Here is a 14789-nt window from a genome sequence, read left to right as displayed (position 1 = left end):
AGCCTCTTATGTTTAGCCTAATGTTTTTAATGAATTTCTTTGATTGATCTGACTGATTACAGCAGAGCAGTTTATAAGTCCAAGCCAGTTAGGTTTGACTTTTATTTATTTGCACAGGTTAAAATCAAGGACATGGCAATGACATTATGTAGTATATATTTGTAGTAATATTTGTAGTCCCACGACCTTCCACTTCCGGGTTCACTGCGTTGCCGCTGGAAATTCAAAGTCACCTTCCTCTTTCTTTGTGTTGGCATTCTAAATTGCGGTGGATTTATGAGGACTATGGTTAACTGCTCCTCAGATTTCTGCAGGGTAAATCCAGACAGCTAGCTAGACTCTCTGTCCAATCTGAGTTTTCTGTTTCTGCACAACTAAAACAACCTTTGAACGTACACATGTTCCACCAAAACAAGTTCCTTCCCAAGGCTATTTTGCAGAGGCACCGTGGCTCCGTCCGGCACTTAACACTGCCCAAGACGATTGTGATTGGTTAAAGAAATGCCAATAAACCAGAGCACGTTTTTCTCCCATCCAGAGCCAGACCTTCCTCCGCAGCGCTGTGAAGGAAGGTCTGGCAATGCAAGACTATGTCATTTCCAGCTCTGAATAGCAGCATTGTGAATATTCAGGAATTTGGTTCGACAGCAGATTGTCCTATAAATTTCATGCTAAACATCTTTTTCAGAAAATATAAAATTCAAACTGGAGCCATAAGTATGGTTTATGCTTCTGCGTAAAATCTACGCCGTTGCTATGTACGTAGCTAAGCGGAGACACTGACCTACGCCGGACCCTATGCCGTAGCCTGACGTCACCTCTCGAAAAATGTAACAACACACTGGTTCTCCTTCTCCATAAACACATGAAATCAAAGAGAGGGTTAACTTTTCCTGCTACAGATTTTCCACCATGGTCAACAGGGGAGACACTTTGTTTCTCTCACTATGACTCTAGAGTCACTACTCACTCTGAAGATAATCACCATGACTCTCTCACTCACTCTACCTGCACACTGCACACACACACACACACACACGCTGTCCCTGCTATTCTCTTAAAGAGATCGACGTGCACACCAATGCACATCTTTAAACTTCAGGCCACTTATGAAGGCTACGGAGAAAGTTCTGCGTGTAACCTCTGCAGGACCAGAAATCAGGCTGGAGACTGAAAAACAGCTGGTTTCTCCTTTAAAACAGGAACAAAAAAAACATTACACAATACCATACCGTGTGCATTGGATCATTGAGATATCCTGTATGCTGCTGTCCCACAGTGCTATTCCATTCCTTATACCAGATAGCTTCCACACGCGCATACAGAAGGCCTCAGCACCTGTGGTCATTGATAAGGCCTTGGCTACACCCTTAATAAGCTAATAACACCAGATCAATTAGCTCCTCCTCATGCTAACTTTAAACTGGGGAAGACTGCACCTCACTACTGGAGTCAACTGCAGCTACAGCTGGAAGTCAGAGTGTGTGTGTGTGTGTGTGTGTGTGTGTGTGTGTGTGTGTGTGTGTGTGTGTGTGTGTGTGTGTGTGTGTGTGTGTGTGTGTGTGTGTGTGTGTGTGTGTGTGTGTGTGTGTGTGTGTGTGTGTGTGTGTAACAGAAAATAATGTGCAAGAGAGATATGGCATGTTAATCAGTAAGCTTCAGAGGTTAAGGTTAGCCATGGACTGAGCCAAGCTAGCCATTCACCCCTGTTTACAGTCTTTAACCTTAGAGGTTTTTTTCCATTTGGGTCATCATCATCATCATCATCATCATCATCATCATCATCATCAATGAAATCACTCCAAGTCAAAAATAAAAATAAAAACATTTAAACAATGAAATGGGAAGGATAATAAGGGTACATGTCCAAGTTATTCAGAAGTACTTATTGGACCTTCTTTTGAGTGTTTTAACGTGCACCACAGAACCTATAGGAACACCTGCCCATTTTGCTATTATGTACTGCCCTGTAGTTGTAGTTGTACTGCTCTGGCCTTAGCCAGCCACGCTCTTTGCCCACATGGGCTCTGACTAACTGGTTGTGAGAGATCAGTAGTTCATCTCTGGGGTCCTTCCCACACATCCAAACCATGAACAGACCCAGCAGTCAAAGCAACTGTTACATTGGCTGCTTCTGTTCTCACATTCTAATGATACCACACTCTCTCCAGCCAAGCTGCACTTTTATTATGTTCCTATAGCTGAGACCAAGTCCTTTTAATGGACCCTCAAGCAGGTGGGCTTTGCCTGAGATGTCATGGATTGCAGATGTTCAAATTTCCATTTTTCTGCTCTATTTTAGTTATTTCAATAAATTACTTTCAATCGAATTCCAGAAGACCATGTGATATGAGCAGCTACTACTTCTCTAAAAGGCTCTGACAGCTTCGATGTCGTACAGACCGCTACTAAAAATCATTCCTGCCACAATCTATAAAACCATCTATCTATCTACTAAATGGAACTTGCTGTGAAATAGTTTCCAGGGTCAATAATAAACTTGGAAAGCACCTGGGTAGCTCACCGGATAGAGCGCGTACCCATACATAGAGGTTCACTCCTCGACGCAGCGGCCGCGGGTTTGACTCCGCCCTGCGGCCCTTTGCTGCATGTCATTCCACCCTCTCTCTTCCCTTTCATGTTTTCAGCTGTCCTATAAAAATAAAGGCCTAAAATGCCCAAGAAAATTATAATAATTAACTTAAATGTATATTCTCCATGTCTCTGCTGCAGCTCCTACTGTCCCAGCATGATTCCAACACAACACCAGATGCCTGTCACTGTGGCTCAACAGCCACACTTCCTCACGCAGAGAGGAGCTCACTCACTCAGGAAAAATGTGGGCGAAGCAGTCGAGCTTGACAGGAAGTGTTTCAAAAGCATTTTCGAGTTGTTCTTTAACGTGCAGTTTGCTAGGTTACTCCAATATTCGGAGAGACAAAAAGATCCCAGAGTCTGTAACTTGGTGTATCCACACAGCTGGCTACAAGGTGGTCGACCTTTCTACGTCACATTTACACTTATTAGCGCCTGGAGGAAGTAGCTGAAAATAGACTGAGGCGGTGTTGTTTTAAATTCTTCTTTCTTTGTGATGATTGTTTCTTGTTTTCCTGTTGAGAAAGGGGGAGTGCTGACTGATGATAGGGTTAAATTAACCGTAACAACAGATAGGCCAGCAGCATTGGGGGCGACACCACAGGCTGAGGTGCTGGTCTCCGTAGCAGGCGAAACTTGCGTAGTGTGTCGAGTATTCCGTCTGTTATAAAGTGTCCTGCATATTCTCCGATATATACCAATGTATCCCGGTGGTACACATGTGCGGTAGTTTGAATGCACATCATTGTTGTAAACGTGAAACGTAAACGTTTTCTGCTGAAAAGTTTAGTTTAGTGAAGCTTCAAGATGGCTGACACTCATTTTGCAAGCTTTGAGTAAAGATGACCAGTCCAACCCTCTATGGGCGGGTTGAAAACATGCGTAAGTAGCTCCTACTAGTGGCTGTAGTCCATTGCCTCTGGGCAAAAAAATCTTCCAATGACGCAAGAATCATCGTTTTCCGTCATCGGAAGATTTTTTCCAGACCCACAATACAGAGATCTCTTGTCTCTGGGGGACATGAGGGAGGGAAGCACGGTCATTCAAAAATATTACCGTGTTTCTACTGATACAAAGCTTAATGTGAAATGCTTCCCTAAACTTTGTCTCATTCAGAGACCCAAACGGGTCTCTGTGTCTGTCAGACGGTCTGGATACTGCTGTATAGCAAAGGAATAATGTAATGCACAGACAGGGCAGGTGGATTTTTTCATAACATTTTGTGACTGTATCAAGTTAGTTATAAATTACTTAAAATTAATCGGGCTAATGTATTATTGAGGTGAGTAAGTCCCACATGCACATTGAAAGAGGTTAGTTCCGCAACAAGAGGAGGGAGAGATGTGTGTTGACTGAGAACATTAAGGCGTTTTTCCATTACATGGTACCTGCTCGACTCGCCTCAACTCTACTCACCTTTTTTGTTTTTCCAATATGAAAAAAAGTCCCTGGTACCTGCTAACAGGTACTTTATTTAGTATCACCTCCGTCAAGGTTCCAAGCGAGCTGAGGCAATTCCAAAAGGTGACGTGAAAACCTGCAGACTACTGATTAGTCTGAGAAAATCGTCACTTATGACTGCGTCATCATTGCTAGCGACAGACGGGGGTGTCCTGAACAAACCCGCCATTTTTAAATAGTTTAGCCAGCGGTGTTTTTTTTTTGCTGCCTCCAGCTTCTTTTGAAACTAAATGCAATTTTTTTTAAACGTTTCAATTAAGAACATGGTTGCAAATATATATTTACAGGACTGCGTAGAGCACAAAACAAGACTGTCGTAATTTTTAAATCAATTATTTAAGCCAAAAATACTTACATTTATGGGACTCTGGGCAAGTATTGACATTCTGTTGGAAATATCACAGATTCATGTCCCCCAGGTATTGATCCTGATAGCACTATACAAGTGGATGAATCTGAAAATGTTTTCTGCAGGATAACATGTAGTACTAGTATTATTCCAGTAACATGTAGTACTAGTACTATTCCAGTAACATGTAGTACTAGTACTATTCCAATTATAATCAACAACAGACCATACAAAGTGGTGAAGCCCCTAAGTAATAAGAAGTTGACTGCAAACATAGTCAATTTAGCATCCAGTTCACGCCAGCCACAGCCTGTCCCAAAAGAAAATGAGACGGTGTCTGTTCCTCGACTAAGATCAGTTAAATCAAAGGTAACCAAGAGAGGGGCAATATTTAACAACCTAATTGGAATCAAAACTACCACTGCAATGATAGAAAAGGATAGGAAAATTAGATGTGGATTACTAAATATCAGATCTCTGTCTTCTAAAACAGTACTAATAAATGAATTGATATCTGATATTCAAATTGATCTATTCTGTCTTACTGAAACCTGGCTGGGCCATGAAGAATATATTAGTCTAAATGAAGCGACTCCTCCCAGTCATATTAATACTCAAATTCCTAGAGGCTCAGGCCGAGGAGGGGGAGTTGCAGCCATATTTGATTCAAGCCTGTTAATTAATCCTAAACCTAAACTAAATTATAACTCTTTTGAAAGCCTTGTTCTTAATCTTCAACATCCAACACGGAAATCAGTACAGCCAATTATATTTGTTGTTGTCTACTGAGCTCCAGGTCCGTATTCTGAATTTTTATCTGAATTCTCAGAGTTTTTATCATGTGTAGTCCTTAAATCAGACAAAGTACTTATTGTAGGTGATTTTAATATTCATGTGGACGTTGACAGCAATAGCCTTACTACTGCTTTCAACTCACTACTAGATTCTATTGGCTTCAGTGAGAGTGTGCATGAGGCCACGCACTGTTTTAACCACACCCTCGACCTCGTGCTGGCATATGGTATCAAAATTTAAGATGTATTAGTATTCCCGCAAAATCCTTTATTATCAGACCACTTCTTAATTACTTTCGAATTCTTAATACCCGATTATACGAAATTAGATAAAAGCTACTACACTAGATGCCTATCTGACAGTACTATAGCTAAATTTAAGGAAGACATTCCAACAGCACTAAACTCATTACCTTGTTTTAATACAACAGAGGACCTTTATGTAAACTTTAGTCCCTCTCAAATCGATAATTGTGTAGAGGGTGTTACGGCCTGCCTACGGACTACTTTAGACTCTGTTGCTCCACTCACAAAGAAGAAGATGAAGCAAAGGAAACTAGCACCTTGGTATAACTCCCAAACTCGTAAATTAAAGCAAAACTTGCGAAAACTTGAAAGTAAATGGCGCTCCACCAAAATGGAAGAGTCTCGTTTGGACTGGCAAGACAGTCTGAAAACCTATAGGACGGCCCTCAGACATGCCAGATAAGACCATTACTCAGCATTAATAGAAGAAAACAAGAACAACCCAAGGTTTCTTTTCAGCACTGTAGCCAGGCTGACAGATAGTCACAGCTCTACTGAGCCATCTATTCCTCTAACTCTGAGTAGTGATGACTTCATGAGCTTCTTTAATGATAAAATTATAACAATTAGAGATATAATTCATCACCTTTTGCCCTCAAATGGTTCACCTTTCAACGCAAGACTGCTAGAAAGAACGACTAGACCTGACATATACTTAGACTGTTTTTTTCCTATAGACCTTCAACAACTAATGGTAAAGGTATCTTCAGCAAAGCCATCTACCTGTCTCTAAGACCCCATCCCAACGAGGCTACTCAAAGAAGCATTACCCGTGGTTAACACCTCTCTACTAGATATGATCAATATGTCTCTATTAACAGGTCATGTACCGCAGTCATTTAAAGTAGCTGTGATAAAACCTCTTCTGAAAAAAACCACCCTCGATCCTGAGGTCTCAGCAAACTATAGACCTATATCTAACCTTCCCTTTCTCTCCAAGATCCTTGAGAAAGTAGTTGCTAATCAGTTATGTGATTTTCTCCATAGCAACAGCTTATTTGAAGACTTTCAATCAGGATTTAGAAAGAATCATAGCACAGAGACGGCACTGGTGAAAATTACTAACGACGTTCTAACTGCTGCAGACAAAGGACTTGTCTCCATACTTTTTTTATTAGATCTTAGTGCTGCTTTTGACACTATTGACCATACAATCCTGTTACAGAGATTAGAACACTTAGTCGGAATTAAAGGAATTGCACTAAGCTGGTTTAAGTCTTATTTCTCTGATCGATCTCAATTTGTTAATGTTAATGATAAATCCTCTAAGTACGCGAAAGTTAAACATGGCGTTCCACAAGGCTCAGTGCTTGGACCAATTTTATTCTCCTTATATATGCTTCCTCTTGGTAATATCATTAGGAAACACTCAATTAACTATCACTGCTATGCAGACGACACCCAATTATACTTAGTAATCAAACCAGACGAAACAAGTCAGTTAGCTAAACTTCAAGCATGTATTAAAGATATAAAATCCTGGATGACCTATAATTTTCTGATGTTAAACTTTAACAAAACTGAAGTTATTGTCCTGGGCCCTAAACACCTCCGAACTTCATTATCTAAAGATATAGCTACTCTGGATGGTGTTGTCCTGGCCTCCAGCACTACTGTCAGAAATCTAGGGGTTATTTTTGATCAGGATAATATCCTTTAACGCCCATCTAAAACAATCATCGAGAACAGCCTTTTTTCATCTTCGTAACATTGCCAAAATTAGGAATATCCTGTCTCAAAACGATGCTGAAAAACTAGTCCATGCATTCGTTACTTCCAGGCTGGACTATTGTAATTCCCTACTGTCAGGTTGCTCAAATAAGTCCTTTAAGACTTTCCAGCTGATCCAGAATGCTGCAGCACGTGTTCTGACGAGAACTAAGAAAAGAGATCATATTTCTCCTGTTTTAGCTACTCTGCATTGGCTTCCTGTGAAATTCAGGATTGACTTTAAAGTCCTTCTCCTGACCTACAAAGCCCTAAATAGTCAAGCACCATCCTATCTAGAACAGCTCTTAGTACCTTATTGTCCCACTAGAGCACTGCGCTCCCAGAATGCAGAGTTACTTGTGGTTCCTAGAGTCTCCAAAAGTAGAATGGGAGCAAGAGCCTTCAGCTACCAAGCTCCTTTCCTGTGGAACCAGCTCCCAGTCTGGGTTAAGGGGGCAGACACCATCAAACACCGAGGAGTTGCAGCGTCCGCCTAACCCGGCCCACCTGCTTCTCTTCGTAGTCATCAGATTTATTGATCATATAATCAATAATATAGTGTGAGTAGAGGGAGGCAGGCCAGTACAGCCTCTCATCAATGTTTTCATTTGTTTCCTTTTATATGCATCCTGTCCCAGAACTGCTTGTTACTAACCTAGCTCTGGGGAGTTTACTCCCCGGAGTCCTTATGTTGTCTGCCGAGGTTTCTTCCTAAAAGGGAGTTTTTCCTTGCCACTGTCGCAATAGCCACTGCTAATGCTTGCTCTTGAGGGAATTAATGTAATTGTTGGGGCTTTGTAAATTATAGAGTGTGGTCTAGACCTACTCTATCTGTAAAGTGTCTCGAGATAACTCTGTTATGATTTGATACTATAAATAAAATTGAATTGAATTGAATTGACTCTCTGGTTGATCTGGCCGCCATTGTTGCCAGTTGCACAGTGTATTCTGGGTTGCCCTCGGTTTCAAGTAAGCTCGTGACTTTGCTTAGTTTTAAGGGAAATCTACCTTATTATAATAACTGTATATTATCTGTATGAGTCATGATAGGTGTATAATATTTAGTTCATATGAGTCATAATAACTGTATACTATGTGTATGAGTCATTATAATAACTGTATACTGTATGTGTATGAGTCATAGTAAGTGTATAATATGTGGATGAGTCCTAATAAGTGTATACTTTATGTATGAGTCATAATAACTGTATATGTATATGAGCCATTATAATAAGTATATATGTGTATGAGTCATTATAAGAAGTGTATAATATGTGAATGAGCCATTATAATAAGTGTATAATATATATACGAGCCATTATAAGTGTATATGTGTATGAGTCATTATAAGAAGTGTATAATATGTCAATGAGTCATTATAATAAGTATATAATATGTGTCTGAGCCATTATAAGTGTATATGTGTATGAGTCATTATAACAAGTGTATAATATGTCAATGAGTCATTATAATAAGCATATAATATGTGTGAGTAATTATAACAAGCATATAATGTGTATGAGTCATTATAATAAGTGTATATGTGTATGAGTGCTGCCAGTACATGCTTCCATATTGCAGTGTGTGTTAGCTGCCTGCTGCTCTCCGTGTGAAGCCCTGGGGAACACTGTATATGACTTGTACGCCATCTTCTGGTTCTCATCAGTACTGTTCTAAAGGCCAGGTGGCATGCATTCTTTTCCTTTAGGGCTTTGTGTGAACTGAACTCTAAAGCTGGAATGAGTGAAAGACCACATCAAATCTGACTTGCTACATGTTTGTCCCTTATAGAAGTGTAGAGATAGGACAGTTAGAACAAGGAGGAATTCATAGGAGCGCTTTGAGTTCTACATTGACTTTTACAGTTTTGCTGGATTGCTAACAAACATCGGACTATACTGAAACCACTTTTTTATACTCCTCATACAGTCGGCATTACCAACATGCAACAGTTCATTTCACCTCCAAAACTCACTCAAACCACCAAAAAACTTCATACATGTCTCAAAATCAGCTCGGTGGACCAAAACGCTGGCAACACCTCTCACTCAGGAAGAAAACAGCGTCACTCACACACAACATGCTGAGCTAAAAAACACCAATTATTAGGGCCCAAGCGCCGACAGCGGAAAAGGCCCTATTGAAACTGAAGGAATTATTGTTAGGGCCCGAGCACCGACAGCGGCGAAGGCCCTATTGAAACTGAAGGAATTATTAGGGCCCGAGCGCCGACAGCGGCAAAGGCCCTATTGAAACTGAAGGAATTATTAGGGCCCGAGCGCCGACAGCGGCGAAGGCCCTATTGAAACTGAAGGAAATATTGTTTCTTTCTATTATTTTCCCGTCAAATGAATTGCCTTTTTGAGGGGCTTAACCTATTCAAAAACTCACCAAATTTGGCGGTCGCATCAAGGGGGCAGGCAAATCCATCACCAATGAATAAGGAAGAATCTGCTGAGTTCAATGATATCTCACACAAGGGTCTACATCAAACGGGTCACTAGTTATAAAAGGGGGCGTGGCTAAATCCTAGGGGGCGGGCCAAACCATGACCAATGAAGAAGGAACTCTCTGCTGAGTTCATTGATACCTCACACAAGAGTCAACCTTAAATGGTTCAAATGTTATAAAGGGGGCGTGGCTTAAGCATAGGGGGCGGGTCAAACCATGACCAATTAAAAACGAAGTCTCTGCTGAGTTCAATGACACCTCACACGAGACTCTACCTTAAATGGTTCAAATGTTATGAGAGAGGGCGTGGTCTGTAAGTGGGCGTGGTCATATTATAGGGGGCGGATCAGTATTACATGTAGACCACACATTCTGAGTTTCATGCAAATCGGATGATGTTTGTCATATAAGGCAGATTTCCTGTTGCCAGCGGGGGGCGCTATGACCAAAAGTCAATTTTGGCCTGTAGGTGTCCTCAGGCCTGGACCCTTGTCAATTGTGAGAAATTTCGGGCAGATACAACAACGTGCACTGAAGTTACAACAACTTCTTTGTTCATCGCTAAACACTCAAAATGGCCGCCACTCTTATGAATCCTGAGGCGCGAGGGCCCGTCCATCGCTGCTCGCAGCTTTAAATAGGGCCCGAGCGCCGACAGCGGCGAAGGCCCTATTGAAACTGAAGGAATTATTATTATTTTTCTATTATTATTTTCCCGTCAAATGAATTGCCTTTTTGAGGGGCTTAACATATTCGAAAACTCACCAAATTTGGCGGCCGCATCAAGTCTGGTGAAAATTTACGTATTTTAAGGGTTTCGGGAATAGGCGCACAAAAAGGGCCCCTTTCAAAAATGCTGACCCATTTAAGGTAGAGTCTTGTGTGAGGTATCATTGAACTCAGCAGAGACTTCCTTTTTAATTGGTGATGGTATGACCCGCCCCCTATGCATTAGCCACGCCCCTTTTCACAGCTAATGAACCGTATGATGTAGAGTCTTGTGTGAGGTATCGTTGTACTCGGCGGGGAGTTTCCTTTTCATTGGTGACGATTTGTGGTGTCTGAGTGCCGCGCGAATGCACGGTCGCAAGGAGCGGCGTCCGCCGGTAACCCCGACGCACGCAGAGGCGCGAGGGCCCGTCCATCGCTGCTCGCAGCTTTAATTAGGGCCAGAGCGCCGACAGCGGCGAAGGCCCTATTGAAACTGAAGGAATTATTATTTTTAGGGCCCGAGCGCCGACAGAGGCGAAGGCCTATTTGAAACTGAAGGAATTATTGTTATTTTTCTGTCTTTCTTTCTATTATTTTCCTGTCAAATAAATTGGCTTTTTGAGGGGCTTAACATATTCAAAAACTCACCAAATTTGGCGGCCGCATCAAGTCTGGTGAAAATTTACGTATTTTAAGGGTTTCGGGAATAGGCGCACAAAAATGGCTCGCTAGCTTAACTCATAGATTGCCAACACACACATGTCGTACTTTAACGAACTCCTCCTAGAGATTTCATTTGAACCGTTTAAGGTAGAGTCTTGTGTGAGGTGTCATTGAACTCAGCAGAGACTTCATTTTTAATTGGTGATGGTTTGACCCGCCCCCTATGCTTAAGCCCCGCCCCCTTTCATAATATTTGAACCGTTTAAGGTATACCCTTGTGTGAGGTATCAATGAACTCAGCAGAGACTTCCTTCTTCCTTGGTGATGGTTTGGCCCCCCCCTATGCTTTGGCCACGCCCCCTTTCACAGCTAATGAACCTCATGACCTAGAATCTTGTGTGAGGTATCGTACTCGGCAAGGTGTTCCGTGTCTGAATGGCACGCAAATGCACGGCCGCAAGGAGCGGCGTCCGCCGGTAACCCCGACGCGCACAGAGGTGCGAGGGCCCCTCCATCGCTGCTCGCAGCTTTAATAACAACTTTTCATCTTTAACATCTTTAGATGGCACAGACTAAATTTGAAGTTGATCGGATGAAATCTCTAGGAGGAGTTTGTTAAAGTATGACATGTGGAAATGGCCAAAATCGCACTAATTTCGAACTTTGAAATCAAAATGGCGGACTTCCCGTTGGGTTTAGGGTGTGGCTCTAATGAAGTTTTTTGTACATCTTGACATGTTACATATGTGTACCAAGTTTCGTGAGTCTACGTTAAACGCACTGCAGGGGCTCAATTTTCTTAACTTTCTAGGGGGCGCTAGCGAGCCATTTTTGTGCGCCTATTCCCGAAACCCTTAAAATACGTAAATTTTCACCAGACTTGATGCAGCCGCCAAATTTGGTGAGTTTTTGAATATGTTAAGCCCCTCAAAAAGCCAATTTATTTGACGGGAAAATAATAGAAAGAAAGAAAGAAAGAAAGAAAAATAATAATAATTCCTTCAGTTTCAAATAGGCCTTCGCCTCTGTCGGTGCTCGGGCCCTAAAAATAATAATTCCTTCAGTTTCAATAGGGCCTTCGCCGCTGTCGGCGCTCTGGCCCTAATTAAAGCTGCGAGCAGCGATGGACGGGCCCTCGCGCCTCTGCGTGCGTCGGGGTTACCGGCGGACGCCGCTCCTTGCGACCGTGCATTCGCGCGGCACTCAGACGCCACAAATCGTCACCAATGAAAAGGAAACTCCCCGCCGAGTACAACGATACCTCACACAAGACTAGCTCAACCCAGCCATGGCTATGTGTCTGGTTCTCAATTGTTTGACGGGCGTAGTAACAGTAACTAGGGGGCGTGGCTTTTGCTAATGGTCAATTCATGTAGCTCTACTGGAACATAGGTCAGTTTCAGCAAATGATAGAAAGTTAGTTTTATAAGACTTACCTACTGCATCTTTAAGCCTGACAACATCCAGCTACACACATAATATGATGAAATTATGAAACATAAGTGTAAATACTTACTCTGCAACTAGACACTGCTTCAGCCTTCATTGAAGAAAGACAAAATGCTCGTAGTCATGTCACTGAAAACATCAGTGGGTTTCTTACATAGATAGTATATAATTGACCAATAGACCCCGTTGCTCTGGACGGAGACCAGTGAAGGCTATTAGAAGCACTTTTCCGGTGATGGCCAGCTTTTCTGCACAGCCTCCAACTGAGAGATTGTGACGTGAGCAACATGTCTGAAAGTTGTAAGTCTTCTAGTGGCTGCGCTAAGAGAAATCTCAATCATTCCCAATCTTACAGATACGGAGAGTGTAGGTATATGTAAGGAGATAACATACGCACAGGCTAATTATTGCTAACTAACATGCTAGTTAACATTAGTAATTAAACCTAAACAGCTCATGTAAGTCGAAACGGCCTGCAAGCTTATCCTGTACTATACGGTAATTCCTCTACTATGTGACACAATCGTTAGCCTATTTTTACAAAAACGTCTGCTACGGAGCCATAACGTGAGGTACAAGGTAATGAAGCCTTTTATACATTGTCGTGTTTCTTTAGAACTAAACAACGGACAAATAGAGACTTTAAACGCTTCAGATGTAAAGTTATTCGCAGTCAAGTGACGTAAAAAAAAAATGGCGGTCAGCGGAATGCTAACAGGAGGTGATGGCTTTGTAGCAACAAAATGGCGCCATAGATGGCTCGAGTTTTGAAGTGAAGCTTACCCCCTTGGTTTCTTAAAGGGGCAGTTACCCCATAATGACAGGGTGGACAGCAATTTCAGGGACACATGCCAAATGTTCAATATGATTATGAAAATACAATATACATGATCAAAATTACTTGTTTTATCAAATAACCTATTGTGGACAGTAAAACCATGTAAAAAAAAATTGGATTTAGTATCATTTAACCACTTATTACACACACTGTAGTTAGCAGAGCAGGACATGCCAAAATCGCGTACATCCGATGAAAAAAATTGAATAAATAGGGAAACACTTTTTTAGAGACTTATTGTACTGATGTGTGCAAATGTTTGGCCACTTATAATAAGACTTCAGACTTTCATTATTCTGCTACATTTTCATGATGACTGAGTGAGTCTGATAAGGACACCAAAGGCACTTCATAGTGATATTGACTCTTAAAGTGTTCTGCAGGGTGTGGAGTCTGAATGAGAAAAGAATTCATGGTGGTCATTGAATGCATTTTGTGTGAAAGTAATGAAAAACAATTGACAGTTTGGCCCACATAGACCTCCGTTTCACTGACTGAAGAGTTCTGACAATGTGACTTCAATTTGGACCAATACACGATAGCAATCAAAAAAGACTAATACCTGTGTACCTACCACGGTCAGCTGCTCTCCTTTACGGCAGCTTATTACTCAGTGTCCCATTATACTCACATCCTTTGTACGTTATAACAACCTTTTTCACGATGTTACTATATAGACTTTTCTTGTAATAACACATTTTATCTTGTTATTCCACAACACCGGTCTCATTAAATCAAAGCTGTCTTGCCATATGTTGTTGCAGCCTGGAACAGTCATGACGATGCAGCAATGTGGCACACCGTTTTTGTGCATTATGGCTGTGGCTTGCTTTCGTTTAGTGTGTATATCTGAATACTTGCTCAATGCACTGCAGATACAGTAATGAATGAATGGTACTTTGGTTGTCCCAAGCATTAAAGACAACCTAGATGTATACCAACCATTAGTTTGTCTGCAGACGTAGGCCAGTCTTATGCTTTTTATTTTAAAGAGTGTATGTACGTTTCTTGTTATTACAACATAGCAAATTATGTTGTGAGAAGTTAATGAGAGTTTATTGAAATATCAAGAATGTTTTGGGATATGACGAGATAAAGTGATGTTATTACAAGATAAGAATTTAAAAATTGTTTCTCCGCGTACTCTTCAATATTATATTCACTTGTTTTCCTTCATGAATCCACATACATTTAGTCTCTGGTCCAAATGAAAAAAAATGAAGGCCTCAACAACTGTTGCGATTGTGCTTTGATTCTTTAATTCATCTGTGTTTGGCTCTGCCATTCTGTAAACCCACAGCTAAATAATAAATAAACAGATACAATTATTACAAGAAGGTAACAACTCATTCATTATACATACTGTATATAAACACATGATCAGGCATGTTTTCAACATGGACTTACTGCTGCCATAGAAAATAAATCCAACAACTACCAAAGAAAGCAGAGAAGCGGCCAG

Source organism: Perca flavescens, chromosome 4 (assembly GCF_004354835.1).
Source record: "Perca flavescens isolate YP-PL-M2 chromosome 4, PFLA_1.0, whole genome shotgun sequence".
Classification (NCBI taxonomy): domain Eukaryota; kingdom Metazoa; phylum Chordata; class Actinopteri; order Perciformes; family Percidae; genus Perca; species Perca flavescens.
Note: the sequence above shows the minus strand (reverse complement) of the source record.